Source organism: Nuphar pumila, chromosome 6 (genome assembly GCF_984573655.1).
Source record: "Nuphar pumila chromosome 6, dmNupPumi1.hap1.1, whole genome shotgun sequence".
Taxonomy (NCBI): Eukaryota; Viridiplantae; Streptophyta; class Magnoliopsida; order Nymphaeales; family Nymphaeaceae; genus Nuphar; species Nuphar pumila.
Window position 1 is genome coordinate 35,645,698 of NC_143254.1, and position 19,120 is coordinate 35,664,817.

Sequence of the window (19,120 nt, forward strand, 5' to 3'; positions counted from 1 at the left end):
TAGATGGCTAATAATTCAATATATAGTGAAGCGATTGATTTACATGAATCATCAAACTGAGTAAAAGTCATGGATGGAGATCACCATAAGAAAAATGCCAATTAGCGACAGATCTTAGCGACGGATTTTTTTCGTCGCAACTTTGCGACGGATGTAGCGACAGAAACTTATCCGTCGCTAAGATTTATAATATTGACGGATGTAGCGACGAAAAACCTTTAGTCGCTAAATCCGTCGCTACGTAGCGACAGCTTAGCGGCAACCCATTTTTGGCGCAACACACGCGACAATTAGCGATGGATAGGGTGACAGATTGTTTTCTGTCGCTACTTAGCGATGACGTAAGCGATGAAAATCTTTTGTCGCTAACTGATCATGTAAATTTACGATGGAGTTGCAACAAAATTAAGCCATCACCAAATCTGTCACTATTTTTCGCATAAATCCCTAATCAGAGCCCCTTTTCCTCTTTCCTGCTTCGTCTCTCCCCCCCGGTCGACGCAACCCTCCACCGCTCGACGCACTCCCTGGCCCACCGGCCGCCGCCCGTCGCTCCCCAGTCCGCCGCCCAACCCGTCGCCCCCCGGTTTGCCGCCCATCGCCCCCCGTTTCGCTCGGCCCGTCGCCCCCTGGTCTGCCGCCTGTCGCCCCCCCATTCCGCTCGGCCCGTCTTTCCCAGTTCTGCCGCCCGACGCACTCCCCGGCCCGTCGGCCACCACCTGTCGCTCCCCGGTCTTTCGCCTGACCCATCGCCCCTCGGTCCGCCCCCCCGTCGCCCCCTGCGCCTGCCCTGCATTTTGTTTTTTTCGACAGGGGGTCGACCCTCTGCCTAGTTTGTTTTTTTCGACAGGGGGTCGACCCCCCTGCCTAGTTTATTTTTACCGGCAGGGGGGGTCGACCTGCCTGCCTCATTTTATTTGGGCAGGGGGTCGCCCTCCTGCCACTTGTTTTTTTTTTGGTAGGGGGTTGACCCCCCTGCCTCGTTGCCACTTTTTTTTTCGGCAAGAGGGGCGACCCCTCTATGGTTTTTTTTTCCGGCAGGGGGTCGCCCCCGTGCCTCGTTTTTTTATTCGGGCAGGGGGTCGCCCCCTGCCTCTTTTTTTCCGGCAAGGGGGGCGACCCCTGCCTCGTTTGTTTTTTTCAGCAGGGGTCGCCCCCATGCTTCATTTTTTTATTCGGGCAGGGGGGTCACCACCCTGTCGTTTTTTTATTCGTGCAGGGGATTGCACCCCTGTCATTTTTTTATTCGGGCAAAGGAGCGACATTGCCTCATTTTTTTTCGGCAGAGAGTGACTTCATTTTAACACAGTGTCTCTTGCAGATTTCTCAACATAACCGGCTTGTGCTCCGCCACCCGTATTAAGTAAGTGACAAAAACAATGCAAATTGAGTAAATACCCGTGGTGAGTAATTGATGCAAGCACATCACATGTTATTTAATTTATTGGATGCAACAATTTACTGTTCACATACTCACTTAGTTGTTGATATCTAGGACTGCTTTGTTGGAGTTTGGAGATCATGCTGAGCATGATTTTAATGTATGAAAATAGAAGTGTTCTTATTTTTGGAGTACGGATTCCATGCTAGGCATGATAGTAGTTAGTGAGATATTGAAGTGTGTTTGCTGCAGGTACATGTTTGACATTTTTTTGATATGAATGATTTCCATGTATTGCAATGTTTGATGTGATTGTATCCATGCTTGCATGTAGTTACTTTCAATTTAATTATGACTTCCATGTAAAATTGTATAATAAAAGTATGCTTCAAATTAATGTATCATGTTATGAATAGTTTGCACATGAAAATATTAAGTTATCAATGCATGCATCATAATTCTTGTGATTGTATGACATCATATATTGCATGATAAATTTGATATTTTCTTTATCATAGCATTCTGATGGTTCTCTTTTAACTGGTTAGGATACTATTCGTAACATCATACGACAAAATGACTACAAACCGTGAATGGATGTACCGTAGGATAGTTGACAATGAGTTATCGCATGAATATATGGATGGTGTTGAAAGTTTTATTGAATTTGCAATGACAAGTGTCAGTACAGTGGATCCCACAGGTCGGATTAGGTGTCCTTGCAAGATTTGTAAGAATAATCGATTTGTAAAACCTCATGACGTTAGACATCACCTATACAAGAAGGGTTTTGTGAGTGATTATCAGAATTGGACATTTTATGGAGAAGAATTTAGAAACAATTTTGATGCACGGGTGAATGTAGTGCACGATAATCCATATATGGATTTGATATTTGATGTCGTAGGAATAGAACTTGGTTCTGCTATGGGTCCTAGTAATGTAAGAAATACAGTAGATGAAGAATCACTAAACGATGCAGCTAGTAGATTTTATGATTTACTTAGAGATGCTTATGAGCCACTTTAGAACGGTTGCGAGAGTCACACTATCTTATTTGCAGTTCTTCAACTAATGAATTTGAAGTCTGAGTATAATTTGAGTCAATCATGTTTTGACCGTTTGTGCATGATTGTGAAGAGTATGTTGCCCAAAGATGAGAAATTGTCACAAAAATTCTATCGTGTAAAAGTTATGGTCAACGCTCTAGGTATGAGGTATAAAAAGATAGATGCTTATCCAAATCACTGCATGTTGTATTTCAAGGATCATGAAAACAACATGTCATGCCCGTCATGTGGGCATCCTCGGTTCAATCCAAAGACAAGAGGCAATGGTAGCACGAGATCAAAAGAAGTTTCATACAAGTCGCTTCGCTACTTTCCTATCACTTCTAGATTGCAACGATTGTATGTCTTCAAGGACAGCTAAACACATGAGATGACATGCAAATAAAGTTCGACATAATTAAGACAAGATCATGCATCCTATTGATGCGGAAGCTTGGAAGCACTTTGATTGTACTTATCAGAACTTTGCAATGGAAGTGATAAATGTTAGACTTGGTCTATGTACAGATGGATTTAATCTATTTAAGGGTAGATCAACTTCATACTCATGTTGGTCAGTATTTGTAACTCCATACAACCTTCCACCAAGCTTGTGTATGAAGCGTCCAAATCTTTTCTTGTCTCTATTGATCCCTGGTTCAACCTCACCTGGCCAAAATCTTGATGTATATTTAAGGTCATTGATTGATAAACTAAAAGTACTGTGGGATGATGGTGTTACCACGTATGATGCCCATAAAAAACAAAATTTCAATATGAAGGCCGCTGTTCTATGGACAATCAATGACTTCTCTACATATGGTATGTTATCTAGTTGAAGCACACATGGGAGGTTGGCATGTCCGTACTACATGGAGGATACAAAAACTTTTAGATTGACACATGGAAGGAAGCCTTGCTGATTTGAGTGTCATCGTCGATTTCTACCCAGCGAGCATCCGTTACGACGACAAAGGAATGTGTTTCGAGTAGGTACAACTGAAATGGAAGGTCCACCTACAAGATTGTCTGGCATAGAGATTTTAAGAAGATTGTGATACTTTTCAGATGTATTAACAGATGCCCGTAGTCCGACGCCCTTTCTTAGATTTGGGAAGGATCACAATTGGACAAAGAAATCTATTTTTTGAGAACTATCATATTGACCGACCTTATTGATACGACATAGTTTGGATGTAATGCATGCGGAGAAAAATGTGTTTGATAATGTGTTCAATACAATAATGAATGTTAAAGGGAAAACAAAGGATAATCTAAAGGCCCGTATGGATTTAAAAGTAATATGTAAAAGACCAGAATTGGAACTCAAAGAGTATAATGGCAAAGTACTGAAACCAAAGGCAATGTACGTGCTTGTACCTGATCAAATAAAACAGGTATGCCAATGGTTGAGGCAATTGAGATTTTCAGAAGAATATGTCTCTAACATTGCTCGAGCTATGAAGATTGACGATTGACAGTTATATGGGTTGAATAGCCATGATTGTCATATCTTTATGCAACGATTGATACCCCTAGCATTCCATGATATGTTAGACAAACCTATATGGGGGGTATTATCTGAGTTGAGTGGACTTTTTAGAACATTATGCGCATTGGAAGTCGTAGTATCTGATGTAAAGAATCTCGAGGACTCTGTCATCACTACTATTTGTCTGCTTGAAAAGATTTTTCGGCCAGCATTTTTCGATGTTATGGAACATTTGATCATACATTTGCCATATGAACTAAGGGTTGGTGGTCCTGTGCAATATCGGTGGATGTGCCCAATTGAAAGGTATATGTTTTCTTATGTTTGTCTCTTCAATGATAGATATTTTAAATTTGAAATGTATATTTTTGACAGATGCATGTTTGACCTAAGAAAAAAGGTTTGTAATAAAGCAAGAGTAGAAAGGTCTATTTGTGAGGCGTACACTTTAGAAGAGATTTTAAATTTTTCATCTATGTACTTTGAACCTCACATTACAACATGTTACACATGCTCGCCTCGTAACGATGATGGAGAATAAGTAACTGTAACTGACAAACTATTGATATTTCAATCATTTGGGCATGCATTTGGTAGTTGTCGATCAAGACTCTTGGCAGATCGAGAGTAAGACACAACACACATCTATATTTTTTTAATTGCTCAGCGATCGACCCATACATCGAGTAAGTATATGTAGCCGCAACATAATTCTAAATCCTTTTATGTGCTATACGTGCATACATGGTTTAGTAATATAAGTATTTGTGGTTTTGCAGACAATTTGATATTGAGTTGCGAAGAGAAGTTTCACATCTCACTGATGCAGAAGTACAAAAAGAATGTGAAACTAAGTTTGTGGAGTGGTTGAAAGAGTTGGTAAAGACGCTCACATAAATTGTGTACTTGTAAACAACACTAAGTTACTTAATTGGTCGTGATCACAATCATTATTTATGTTTGTGTGTAGGTCCGCCATGGTGATGTTAAAGATCAATGAATATGTGATTTACAAAATGGTCCAACCAAAGTTGTGCAATGTTACAATGGGTACATCGTAAATGGTTATCGATTCCATACAAAAGACTATGGTATAAACAAATCAACGATGAATAGTGGTGTGCATGTCAAGGGTAGCAGCTACGGTGAAAATGAACATGATTATTACAGTGTTATAGAGGAAATAATGGAGTTGACTTACTTAGGCATAAATAATAAGGTAACTTTATTCAAGTGTCATTGGTTTGATCCAACTGCAACAAGAGTCAACAAAGCCTCTGGAATTGTGGAAGTGAATCATAAATCAATGTTTAGAACATATGAACCATTCATATTAGCCTCGCAAGCCCAACAAGTTTATTATACTTCATATCCGAGTACAAAAAAGTCAGATAGAAATGAATGGTGGGCAGTTTGGAAGGTGAAGTCCAAACTATACCCTGAGTATGATCAGTTACGAGAAGACAAGTTAACTGAAGAAAGTGATTACTATCAACCAGATGATATCTATGACTTTTCTTATGGTCACGATGTTTCGCTGATATGCATGTCATATTGCCATTGGTCGATGAAACATTCATAGAAGAATGTGATCCAAATGATATACCAAGTGGATGGGCAAACAATGAAGAAGAAGATGATGAAGAAGAAGAAGAAGAAGAAGAAGAAAGTCAAACAAGTGATGAAGAAGAATTCTTGAGCTAGTAAGCAAAATCTTGTAATACAAACCTCTATTTGAATGTATTATTGCAATACTTGATTTGAATGATTTGAATGTTTTGAATGTATTATTGCAATACTTGATGTGAATGATTTGAATGTTTTGAATGTATAGAAATGTATTGCAATGATTTGAATATTTTGAATGTATTATTGCAATACTTGATTTGAATGTTTTGAATATATTATTGCAATACATGATGTGAATGATTTGAATGTTTTGAATGTATTATTGCAATACTTGATATGAATAATTTGAATGTTTTGAATGTATTATTGCAATACTTGATGTGAATGTATTGAAATACTTGATATGAATGATTTGAAACAATTTGAATGTATTGCATGACATTTTTTATTTGTTAGAATATGGTTCGTGGAGGTTACAGTGGTCGTTCATCCAGTGGTAGCCAGGCTCAGCCTTTATCTTCACAGGCTCCTTTGATAGGTATATCATTTAACTAATTGAATACTTGATTAGTTAAAATGTGCATTCTAAGAATTTTTAACGTATTTTTTTACATATGATGTTTCGCGTGTACATGACTCACCTATATCAGTTGATCCTATAAGTCAAGAGCCAACACAGGATGCAGAGTCTTCTCAGTCTGGCATAAGAAGGCTCATTCGAATAGTGTATATTGATAATCGACCGTAAGTATTTCATTCTTACTTATTGCATATCTTATAAATATTGTATATTGATATTTATTGTGTACTAATTTATGTGCAACACGAGGTTTGAGCCACAAGAAGTAGTACGCGAAATTAGGAATTCACTACTTCAACATCTACCAGGACCAGTCGCTCAATGGAAAGAGTATCTAAAAGAGGTGATAGACAGATTGTGGTCCTCATTCACGGTATACAGTTGTTTGTCATAGTTAATGTGTTTCATATTTAATTTTTTGTTATAGTCATGTCTACTAACTTTCTGAAAATATTTGTAGGCTTCGAATTGCTTCGCGAATATGGTGGAGGAACATGATGCAAGGAAGGTATGACAGAAGGTGGCTCCCAATCGATTTGCAGATATGCTGCAGAATATGAAGACTGCAAAAAGAAAAACTTCTGGCAGGATAGATGATCCACTGCAGTGGAAGAGCCATGGACCTCCTACTATCAAGTCAGATGTTTGGGATGCAATGTGCGACAAGTGGGCTGGGGATGCATTTCGAAACCGCTTAGTGAAGGCTACACAAAATGCCTGAAGCCCATCTACACACAAGTGAATCTAAGACTTTTGGGAGCCACCAGAAGAAAATGGTAACTCATATATATATATATATATATATATATATATATATATATATATATATATATATATATATATATATTGTCAATTTTATAAGTATTGTTGCAGACCTGTTAACTAAATCTTTTATCATTTCACTTCGCAGGAAGCAGAAAAAGGAGGTATTGTGCCATACAAGGATGTGTTTGTTAAAACACATAAACGTAAGACCACGAGAGAGTTCGTATCAGAAAAGGCAAGAGCGACAACAATATGTATTTATTTTATTAATAAACATTATAATAGACAAGTTACTATGAATTACATTATCATAAATATTGTAATTCTTAATTATTAATTCATATTCTAATCATTATATTGTAAGAGTCATACGAGCAAGAAATGGTACAATGATATGGCGATGACTACACTCAGCATCCGCTTTTTGATCTTGGAACATGGGTGACTACAACCGGTGAACCCAAAAAGGGTCGTGTGTTCGGGTTTGGGAGTAACATGAGCACAACACCAGTCGTTGCCTCCTGCAGCCTGGGCCCACAGAGTTTTCCCGCCAGCATCAACTCTCAACGCCCTAATGACTCTGCTATGTCTTGGGATGGTGTCTATCAATGTCTTGATGACAAAATGCAGTACTTTTTAAATGAAGCCATTCCCAACATTGTCTGTAATGAGTTGTGCAACTTTTTTCAGGACAGAGGAACTTCATCTGCATTCAACATGAGCTTCTGTGCCCGTCAGGTATAAAGTTTTTTTACTGCCTTATAACACATATGAGCACAATAAAATCACATATAAAGTTTTTTTGACTGCTTTATAACACATATGAGCATGATAGAATCATGTATAAAGTTTTTACTGTCTTAGAACACATATGAGCATGATAGAATCACGTATGAAGTTTTTTTACTGCCTTATAACACATATAAAGTTTTTTTACTACCTTAGAACACATATGAGCATGATAGAAACATGTATGAAGTTTTTTTATTGCTTTATAATACATATGAGCATGATAAAATCATGTATAAAGTTTTTTTACTGCCTTAGAACATATATGAGCATGATAGAATCACGTATGGAGTTTTTTTACTGCCTTAGAGCACATGTGAGCATTGTAGAATCACATATACAATTTTTTGACTGCCTTAAAAGCACATATGAGCATGGTAGAATCACATATATAATTTTTTTACTGCCTTAGAACACATATGAGCATGATAAAATCATATATAAAGTTTTTTTGCTACCTTAGAACACATATGAGCATGGTAAAATCACATATACAGCTTTTTGACTATCTTAGAGCACATATGAGCATGATAGAATCACATATACAGTTTTTTACTGCCTTTGAACACATATGAGCACGATTGAATCACATATAAAGTTTTTTTACTACTTTATTACACATATGAGCATGATAGAATCATGTATAAAGTTTTTTTACTGCCTTAGAACACATGAGCATGATAGAATCACATATAGAGTATAATTTATTTCAATATATTTTATTTATCACTACTAACATTTCTTTTCTCGTGTAGGTTGCTGACGATAATCAACGTAGTGGAGTTGAAGGGACAAATCGAGACACTAAACAAGAGGACACACAAAATCTTGGCGATGATTAGATTTATGTATTGAATTTGTTCTACCTTATTTTTGTTTAAAAAATGTAAATGTTGAATTATAAATAATTAGAACTTGCGAATTTTATAGTGGATTGATTAATCGTTTCAGTTTCCTTTTATATGTATTTTGATGTGTACTTTGTTTTTTATTCACAAGAAATATAAATTGTATCACGAGAAATTTTTTCTCGATATTTAATTTTCAAATAATTTTTTTCTTTTTTTGCGATGGATTAGCGACATATATATCTGTCGCTACAGGCATTGAATTTAGCGACGGATTAACGACGACTAAAAATTCATCGCAAAACCAAACCTCTGCAGAGTAACGACGACCTTGCAACAAATTTTGGCATTCGTTAATCTATCGCAAGTTAGCGACGGAACATGCGACATATATATTCTGTCGCTAATTAGCGTCGAAAAATTCATGATGGAAGCTATCTGTTGCTAATTCGACGCTAATCCGTCGCTAAACTATTTAGCCACAGATTAGCGACGGATTTAGGTCATCTCTAATCCACAGATTTCTAGTAGTGAGAAATTGAGTTCATTGAGAAAACATAATGTCTAGAAATTATCAGATTTACTTGAGGGAAGAAAGCTCATTCAGTGTAAATAAGTTTTAAAAAAGATATAAGTTTGACGAAAGCATTGATAAATTCAAAGCTTGTTTAGTGACGAAAGGTTTTTTACAAAAGGAAGGAGTGGATTATAAAGATAATATTCTCCAATTGCAAAGTTTGCATCTATAAGGATAATTTTATCTATAATAGAATATTATGCTTTAGATCTATGTTAGATGGATGTCAAAACTATATTCTTGAATAGTGATATAAAAGAAACTATTTTTAGGATACAACAAGAAGGCTATGTCGTTAAGGGTAAAAAAGATAAGGTGTATAAGTTGAAAAAATTCTTATACGATCTTAAGAAATCACTACAAAAAATTGTATTTAAAATTCACAAAGACATATGTGATATTGGATATGTGGTCAATGCTCTTGAGCAATATGTATATCTATGGAAAAGTGAAAACAAATTTGCTATTTTATTTCTTTATGTTGATGATATATTTCTGACTGAAAATGATAATGATATGATTGTTAGAACTAAGACATGGTTAATTACTCAATTTAAAATAAAAGACATGGGCAAGTCATCCTATGTTTTTGAAATAAATTTTTTTTATAACAAGAGATCTAAACTTTTATGTCTAAGTCAAGAGAGATATATTGATCATATACTTTAAAAGTTTAGAATGCATGATTGTAAGTCAATTAGAACTCATGTGACTAAATGGGTCAAGTTGAGCAAGAACGGTTGTTCTTGTGAAGGACAAAAGAAATTAAAGGTCCCTTATGCTCAAGTTGTTAAAAGTTTGATGTATGTTATGTTATGTACTAGACTTGTTGTGGTTCTTGTAAGTTGATATCAAAGTAATCTGTAAAAAGAATATTTAGATATTTGAAAGACACTAAAAAAAGTTATGTTATCATATAAATAATTTAGAACTAATTGGATATTTTAATATTGATTTTATTGAAAATAGAGATGACAATAAATCTACTTTAAATAATATTTTCTCTTTATAGGAGGTGTTGTTTCTTAGTCTTACAAGAAGTAAAGTTGTGTAGCTATGCATACAGAAGAAGCAAAATATATAGCATATAACATGAGTGCTACTTTTATTGCCTGGATAAGTCACTTTATAAAAGATTTGAAGTTGAAGATAATCAATAGACCGATACAAATATATTGTGACAATCAATATGCTATTAGCTTGATGAAAAGTAGAGTAAATAGCTCTAAACACAAACATATAATAATAAAATATCATTACATTCATGACATAATTAATAAGAATGACATTATTTGTCAACTTTGATATGATTTATGACTTTTTGACAAAAGATATATATGATGAATTATTTTCTAAACATGTTTCATTCTTATGTCTATTAAATATAATTACGATGGACAAGCTATATCAAAGTACAACACCTTGTTACTAAATCTTAATGCAAGCAAAAACCTTAATAGATGAAGATAAATCACGAAATTATTTTTGTTTGGCTCTTATGGCAAGTGGGAGATGTTGACCTGCATTAATGGGTCATGACTGTGGGCCCATGCATTTAAATTGAGTAGGGTCCATTCATTTCAAATTCAATGATAACCTTTCATAAATATGTTTTTTTTTCGAATTTAACAGTTTTACAGATAGACCTGTACTTGAGACGTGCATATTTTGTGGAAGTCGGTTACACTGATCATGACAATGTGAAACTTTTTAGCCCAGCACTTGGATTTGGTTAAAACACACTTTAGCCCTCGTGAAGCAAGCCATCAATCTGTCCCTCTACTGCACCCTACTACGCCGGGCTATCAGTGCCAACATAGTTGTCTCACATTCAACATTACAACCTCCCAATCGTTTTCCCAACTGCACTCTTTTCTCACCATCACGATCTCACTAATATTCCTATACTTTTGTGGATTATAAATACGACAATTTATTGGTCACAACCAACGACCAATAGCATGCTCCTCGACTGAATGTTGCGTCTCTGCCCCAAAGGGGAGGCTGAGTTTATGTCCTCTCCAATGATGTTTCACTACGGAACTGCCCCTTTGTAGAAGCTCAAAACCACATCTCAGATGGGAAGCCCATGATGGGCTACCGAAGGTTCCTGCTGCATAATGGCGTTGGCCGCACTCCCCCTGTTGGGTCTAGCCCTATCCCTCATTAATGGTGTGGGGAAGTGGAATAGCCACCCACTTCTCATTAATGCATGAGAAGTTGAAGAGTCAGCCCTATCCCCCTCATTAATGATCTGGGGGAAGTGAAATAGCCACCTAACTCTCATTAATGCAGGAAGTTGAAGGGTTAAAACCCCTTCGGTTTCTGGGATAGGTCTAGAAGGTTCATATCTAGAAGACTCTATGCCATCTATAAATAGGGGTGCAAAGGCTGTGTGCTGGAGGGAGAAGGGTAGAGTGGTTGTGTGCAGTGTGCAGAGAGAGAAGAAGTAAGAGAGAGAGAGTAGAAAGAAGAAAAGGAAAGAAGAAGGTTCGTCACCACACATTGATCCTCACAGAAAGGTGTTGGTTGTGATGTGGGCTTTGACTCGGGTTGTGCACCCGAGATGTAATCTTGTATTCATTTTTTCCTGTGATTTCTTTGTTGTTATTATCTTTAGCTTTGGGCAAGCTATTGGACGTTGTACTCTCTACTTTCATTATAGTGGATTATTCTCTCCGTGCCCCATGGATGTAGGTCATGTTGACCGAACCACGTAAACCCTTGTGTTGTGATTTGATTGTGTCTTTGTTAGATCCTATATTGCTTCCGCATATTTTTTTGTTATCTTAATTTCTCTACAAGTGGTATCATAGCAGGTTCGTGGAAAATCATGTCTTCTAAGTCAGTTAGCTCTAAGTTTGAGGTAGAGATGTTTGATGGCAAAGGAAACTTTTTCTTATGACAAAGAAGGGTGAAAGCTCTACTTGCAGAGCAAGGGTTGCACAAGGTTGTTGTCGGGAAGGCGAATAAGCCAGAAAGCATGATCGATGATGAATGAGATGATCTTGACTTGAGGGCTGCTGGTGTGATTGAGTTGTGTCTATCAGATGAAGTCACATGTAACGTGATGGAAGAGAGAACAATAGCAGAATTGTGGTTGCGGCTAGAGAGCCTCTATATGACCAAGAACTTGTCCAACAAGTTACACCTCAAGAAACAATTTTATAGTCTTCGTATGAAGGATGATACTCCCATTCTTGACCATCTTAGTGTGTTTAATAAGATTATTGATGGTCTGTTTAGTCTGGATGTTAAACTTGAAGATGAGGATAAAGCTTTGTTGTTACTAACCTCATTGTCACCATCTTATGAGTATCTTGTGACAACCATAATTTATGGAAAAGAAACATTGGATATGGAAGAGGTCACAGGTACGCTCATTTTCAATGAAATTAGGAGAAGACTATCACCGAATGAGGATTCTGGTGAAGGATTGATGGTGAGTTCATCCAAAGGCAGGGGTCGGTCAAAGGACAGAAAAAATGACCGCAGATATAAAAGCAAGTCCAGGTCAAGGAAGGACATCACTTGCTACAATTGTGGAAAGAAAGGGCACTTCCAGAATCAGTGCAAAGAGCCAAAGAAAAATCAGAAAAAAGGGAAAGAGACAGAATCATCAGAAACCAAAGAAGATACCACAACCACAGTTGAAGGTGAGCTTGTGATTTTGTCTACTACTAATGATCCATGTATCTGTGTATGTTAGGATACAGATTGAGTCATAGACACAGGAGCCTCATACCATGCCACACCACAGAGATAATATTTCAGTACATACAGGACCAGTAATTTTGGTGTTGTCCGAATAGGAAACACAGGAACGTCAGAAATTGTAGGTATTAGAGATATTCATCTCCAGACCAGTCTTGGGTACATGTTGGTGCTCAAGGATGTCAGACATGTTCCAGACTTGAGGTTGAATTTGCTTTCAGTAGAAAAGCTTGATGAAGAGGGTAGAGGCAGTGTTTTTAGCCAAGGACAGTGGAAACTCAGCAGCGAGTCATTGGTTCAGGCTAGAGGAAAGAGATGTTGTACTCTTTACAAGATGCAAGGCAAGAGACAGTTGAATACAACTGATGACTCTTCTATTGATTTGTGGCATAGTCGATTAGGCCACATGAGTGAGAAGGGCTTGCAGATTCTTGCTAAGAGGGAGCAACTCCCAGAGTTAAAAGGTACACGTCTAAACCCATGTGTTCATTGCTTAGCTGGTAAGCAACATAGAGTATCCTTTGTTAGAAATGCCTTTCATAGAAAATCTTACATTCTGGAGCGAGTTTATACTGATGTTTGTGGTCCTCTGAGAACAAAAACTGTTAATGGTTTTACTGATGTGAAAACTTTCAGTGGTGCACTTTATTTTGTTACTTTTATAGATGACTTCTTCAGGAAGGTTTGTGCATACCCTCTGAAAACCAAAGATCAGGTTCTTGATGTATTCAAGCAATTCCATGTTATGGTTGAGAGAGAAACAAGAAAACAACTGAAATGCATCAGGTCAGATAATGGTGGCGAGTACACAGGTCCATTCCATGAATATTGTAAAATTCATGGAATTCGCCATGAGTTGACAGTTCCAGGTACCCCACAACACAATGCAATTGCAGAAAGGTTGAATCGTACAATTGCAGAAAGAATCAGGTGTATGCTTGTACAATCCAAGCTGCCAAAGAAATTCTGGGGCGAGGCCTTAAGGACAACAGTTGATGTGATCAACTTGTCTCCTGCTCATGCCTTAGCAAATGATGTTGCAGATAGGGTACGATCAGGAAATGATGTGTCTTACAAGCACCTGAGGGTATTTGGATGTAGAGCATTTGAACATATCCCCAAGGAGGAGAGGTCCAAGCTTGATGATAAGACAAGGCAATGCATTTTTCTGGGATATGGTGATGCCGAATTCGGCTACAGACTATGGGATCCAGAGAAGCAGAATGTATTCAGATCCAAAGACGTGGTATTCTTTGAAGACCAGACACTTGAAGATATCAAGAAAGAGGTGTCAATTCAGACTTCTGCAGGTGGATCTATCCACTTAGATCCAGTTACTCTTTCAGTGGCACAAGTTGAAGGAAGAACAGTGCAGGAAGATGATGCAGATGCGGATGTTGATTTACCTGCATGCCATGTTGAGCAGAAAGAAGTTAGAGAACAACCTCTTCCAGAACCCCATCTGAGAAGATCTTCCAGAGAGTCACAACCTTCCAGAAGGTATTCTCCACATGAGTATGTGATTCTTACTGATGCAGGTGAACCAGAGAGTTACCAGAAAGCACAAGAGTGTGAGCAAAAAGAGTAATGACTAATATATATGCACGATGAGATGGATGCATTGCAGAAGAACCACACTTATGATTTGGTGGAACTACCAGAAGGCGGAAAGGCCTTGAAGAACAAGTGGGTTTTCAGGTTGAAGACTCAAGAACAATGTTCTCAACCAAAGTACAAAGCTAGATTGGTTGTGAAAGACTTTGGTCAAAAGCAAGGTATTGACTTTGAAGAGATTTTGTCTTCTGTTGTTAAAATGTCTTCTATTCGTGTTGCTCTAGGTATTGCTGCTAGCCTGGACTTGAAGATTGAATAGCTAGATGTGAATACTGCTTTCCTCCATGGTGATTTGGAGGAGGAGATATACATGAAGCAACCAGAAGGCTTTAAAGTCAAAGGTAAAAAAAAATTTGTATGCAGGTTGAAAAAGAGCTTGTATGGGCTGAAGCAAGCTCCAAGACAGTGATACAAGAAATTTGATTCATTTATGACTGAAAATAGATACAATAGATCAGCTGCAGATCATTGTGTCTACATAAAATGGTTCGGTGAGAATTTTATTATTCTCTTATTATATGTTGATGATATGCTTATCCTTGGAAAAGATATGTCCATAATTGACAGGCTTAAGAAGGAACTGAGTAAGACCTTTGCAATGAAGGACATGGGGCCATCAAAGGAAATATTGGGCATGCAGATCTCTCGTGATAGAAAAACCAAGAAGATATGGTTATCAAACGAGAAATACATCGAAAAGGTGTTGGACAGGTTCAGTATGAACAATGCAAAGCCAGTTGGTTCTCCTTTTGCAGGTCACTTTAAGCTGAACTCGGAGCAGAGTACATCAAGTGACGAGGAGAAGGAAAAAATGAAGAGAGTTCCTTATGCTTCAACAGTCGGAAGCTTGATGTACGCGATGGTATGTACGAGACCAAACATCGCATATGCAGTAGGTGTTACTAGTAGATTCCTTGCAAATCCAGGAAAAGAGCATTGAGCAACAGTAAAGTGGATCTTTAGATATCTCAGAGGGAGCTCAAAAGTTTGTTTAAGCTTTGGTGGTGGATCACCTGTCTTGACAGGTTATACAGATGCAGATATGGCTGGAGATATTGATACGAGGAAGTCCACATCTGGTTTTGTACTCACTTTTGCAGGGGGAGCTGTGTCATGGCAGTCAAAATTGCAAAGGTGTATTGCTTTGTCTACTACTGAGGCAGAGTACATTGCTCTTACAGAAGCTTGCAAAGAGATGTTGTGGATGAAAAGATTCTTGATGGAGTTGGGTTTTGAGCAAGACAAGTACTTGGTGTACTGCAACAGTCAGAGTGTCATTCATCTCGCCAAGAATCCGAGTTTTCACTCAAAGTCAAAGCATATAGATATCAGGTACCATTGGATCCGAGATGTGTTTGAGAAAAATTTGCTTCATCTTGCAAAGATCTCCATAAATGATAATGGTGCAGATATGCTGACTAAGGCCTTACCGATGGAGAAACAAAATATATGTCGGCAACTGGCCGGCATGTACTGCAACAGTCAGAGTGTCATTCATCTCGCCAAGAATCCGAGTTTTCACTCAAAGTCAAAGCATATAGATATCAGGTACCATTGGATCCGAGATGTGTTTGAGAAAAATTTGCTTCATCTTGCAAAGATCTCCATAAATGATAATGGTGCAGATATGCTGACTAAGGCCTTACCGATGGAGAAACAAAATATATGTCGGCAACTGGCCGGCATGAACTTCAGTTGATTAGTTGAATTGGAGTATCCCCTTGGGCTGGAGGGGGAGATTGTTGGGTCCAGCCTTATCCCTCATTAATGGTGTGGGGAAGTGGAATAGCCACCCACTTCTCATTAATGCAAAAGAAGTTGAAGGGTCAGCCCTATCCCCCTCATTAATGATGTGGGGAAGTGGAATAGCCACCTAACTCCTATTAATGCAGGAAGTTGAAGGGTTAAAACCCCTTCGGTTTCTGGGATGAGCCTAGAAGGCTCACTTCTAGAAGGTTCATATCTAGAAGACTCTATGCCATCTATAAATAGGGGTGCAAAGGCTGTGTGCTGGAGGGAGAAGGGTAGAGTGGCTATGTGCAGTGTGCAGAGAGAGAAGAAATAAGAGAGAGAGAGAGTAGAAAGAAGAAAAGGAAGGAAGAAGGTTCGTCACCACGCATTGATCCTCACAGAGAGGTGTTGGTTGTGATGTGGGTTTTGACTCGGGTTGTGCACCCGAGAGGTAATCTAATATTCATTTCTTCCTGTGATTTCTTTGTTGTTATTATCTTTAGCTTTGAGCAAGCTATTTGACGTTGTACTCTCTACATTGTACTCTCTACTTTCATTATAATGTATTATTCTCTCCGTGCCCCGTGGATGTTGGTCGTGTTGACCGAACCACGTAAACCCTTGTGTTGTGATTTGATTGTGCCTTTGTTAGATCCTATATTGCTTCCGCATATTTTTTTGTTATCTTAATTTCTCTACACCCCCAATGGGGTAAAACATAGAAACCTGATGTTTCTTCACCTACCCAACGTTCCCTTTTCCCTTTTTTAAGATACCCATTTGGGGAGATGATTTTTCACTGCAACTTGTGAAGATGATGTCTGCAGATAGAATAGCTGGAACCATTTTAAATGTAGGATCGATGAGTGGACGGTAAAAGCAACGGGTAATTTTGCTTTAGCCTTCTGCTCTATGTGGTTCGGTGCATTAATTGAACTGCCAACTTGGTTTCTCATTATTATTTGTTGTTTTGCCAATAAAACGCGGAAACAGTCGACGCTCTGGTTTCAACTGGTTTGGCTTCACTCGGATATCGATACGTTAATATTGGTATGCCTTCCCTTGACATCCTTTTCCAATACTTGTGTTTTCAGTTCTAGGAGTTTATCCTGAAATATATATATATATATATATATATATATATATATATATATATATATATATATATATATATATATATATATATATATATATATATATATATATATATATATATATATAAGAGCACCTACTCTCACCTACTAGAAATCACAATTGTAGGTTGAATATTCTCAATCAGACCTCATAGATGTACTTAACACAGTTTTGATCAGAATCAAGTTTTTTGGACATCAAAATAGTTTTTCTAATTCATGAAATTTTGGTACATTGTGAGCCGTTGATTTTTTAAGATCTTAAAAAACCTACATGTATGTCATAATCACACGATCCAAAACTTGTTTTCCACTAAATAATGATTGTAGATCATTTCTATAGGGTCTGATACAAAAAAAACACTCAAAATTTGAAAACTTGAAGCTTCTATTAGGTGGGAGTAGGTGCTCTGGGAGCACCCTATCATATATATATATATATATATATATATATATGTATATATATATGAAAACCTACCCAATAGAAAACCTCCCAAACCTACCCAATAAGAAACATTTATCAGATTTTCAGTGTTTTTTTGAAATTCTGACCTTACATATGTGTTCAACATGATTGATTTACTACAAATCGATACTTGGATCATACATTTTGGATGAAAAAAATGGTATTTGGAGCCTCAAAAATTTATGAAATTGTAGGCTGTTGATTTTTGAAACCTTATAAAAACATATCGATGTATCGAAATCAAGTGCTCCAAGAACTGATTCCTATAAAAAAAAGCTCATAGATCACATATGTAAGCTCAAGATTTCGAAAAAACACCGAAAATCCAATAAATGTTTCTTATTGGGTAGGTTTGGTAGGTTTTCATTCCTCTCTCTCTCTCTCTCTCTATATATATATATATATATATATAGAGAGAGAGAGAGAGAGAGAGAGAGAGAGAGAGACCCTTTTAATAGAATTTACAATGGTTCAACAAGCGCATGTTAGTTCTAAAATTGATGGTAAAATTTAGAACAGTTCAACAATATCATGTTAATTCTAAATTGCCGTGTTTCATTTCTCCTTAGCTTGAGAGAGAGAGAGAGAGGATTTTATAATGGTTTAACGATAGCATGTTCGTTCTAAATTGCACTGTACTTCATTTCTACTTAGCTTTTGAGAGTTTTAAGCGGAATTTGCAATGGTAGCAAGTTTAATTTAAATTGGAATGTGGATATGTTTAACCAGAATATGTGTAATTTGAAATCAAAAGATGGTTGTTAGGCATTCGGTAGAGTTGATTGATAATTGGGAATGTAGAGCATCGATAACTTGAATGGCAAAGCAGATGATTGTTGGGCAGAGGGAAGCAGAGATGGGTATGGTAATCTGGTTGCCCGAGCTTCGACTTTCCTGTCTGGTATCAAGGCTCTTGCAGATTATGTTCATAGCAAGAGGTTGAAGTTGGGCATATACTCTCATGCAGGGAATGATCTGTACCTATTTTACATGTCTAAGAATGTGAATTGCATGATCAGTCACTAACTTGATTGATTTCGATCTTGACATATTTTGTTATCAGTTATAGTACCTGCAGCAAAACTATGCCTGGTTCCCTTGGTCATGAAGAGCAAGATGCAAGGACATTTGCCTCGTGGGTCAGAAATATGTCTTCTAGACTTTTCACTGAATGTTTCATCCTTATTGATCACAGTGGAGCTTTACATTTTCAAGTGTTTGTAATTTCATGATCCCATTTCTTATGGACTTCACAGGTCGCTGACTATTTGAAGTATGATAACTGCTACAATGATGGTTCAAATCCTCAAAATAGGTTGAATCTCTTAGTCTTGTGTCCTTTTATCTTCTGA

At 37.4% G+C, this 19,120-nt stretch overlaps 1 pseudogene; it reads left to right on the forward strand.

The window, feature by feature from the left end:
• The first annotated feature begins 11,202 nt into the window (after positions 1-11,202).
• LOC149834625 (alpha-galactosidase-like) lies at positions 11,203-19,120 on the forward strand (annotated as a pseudogene).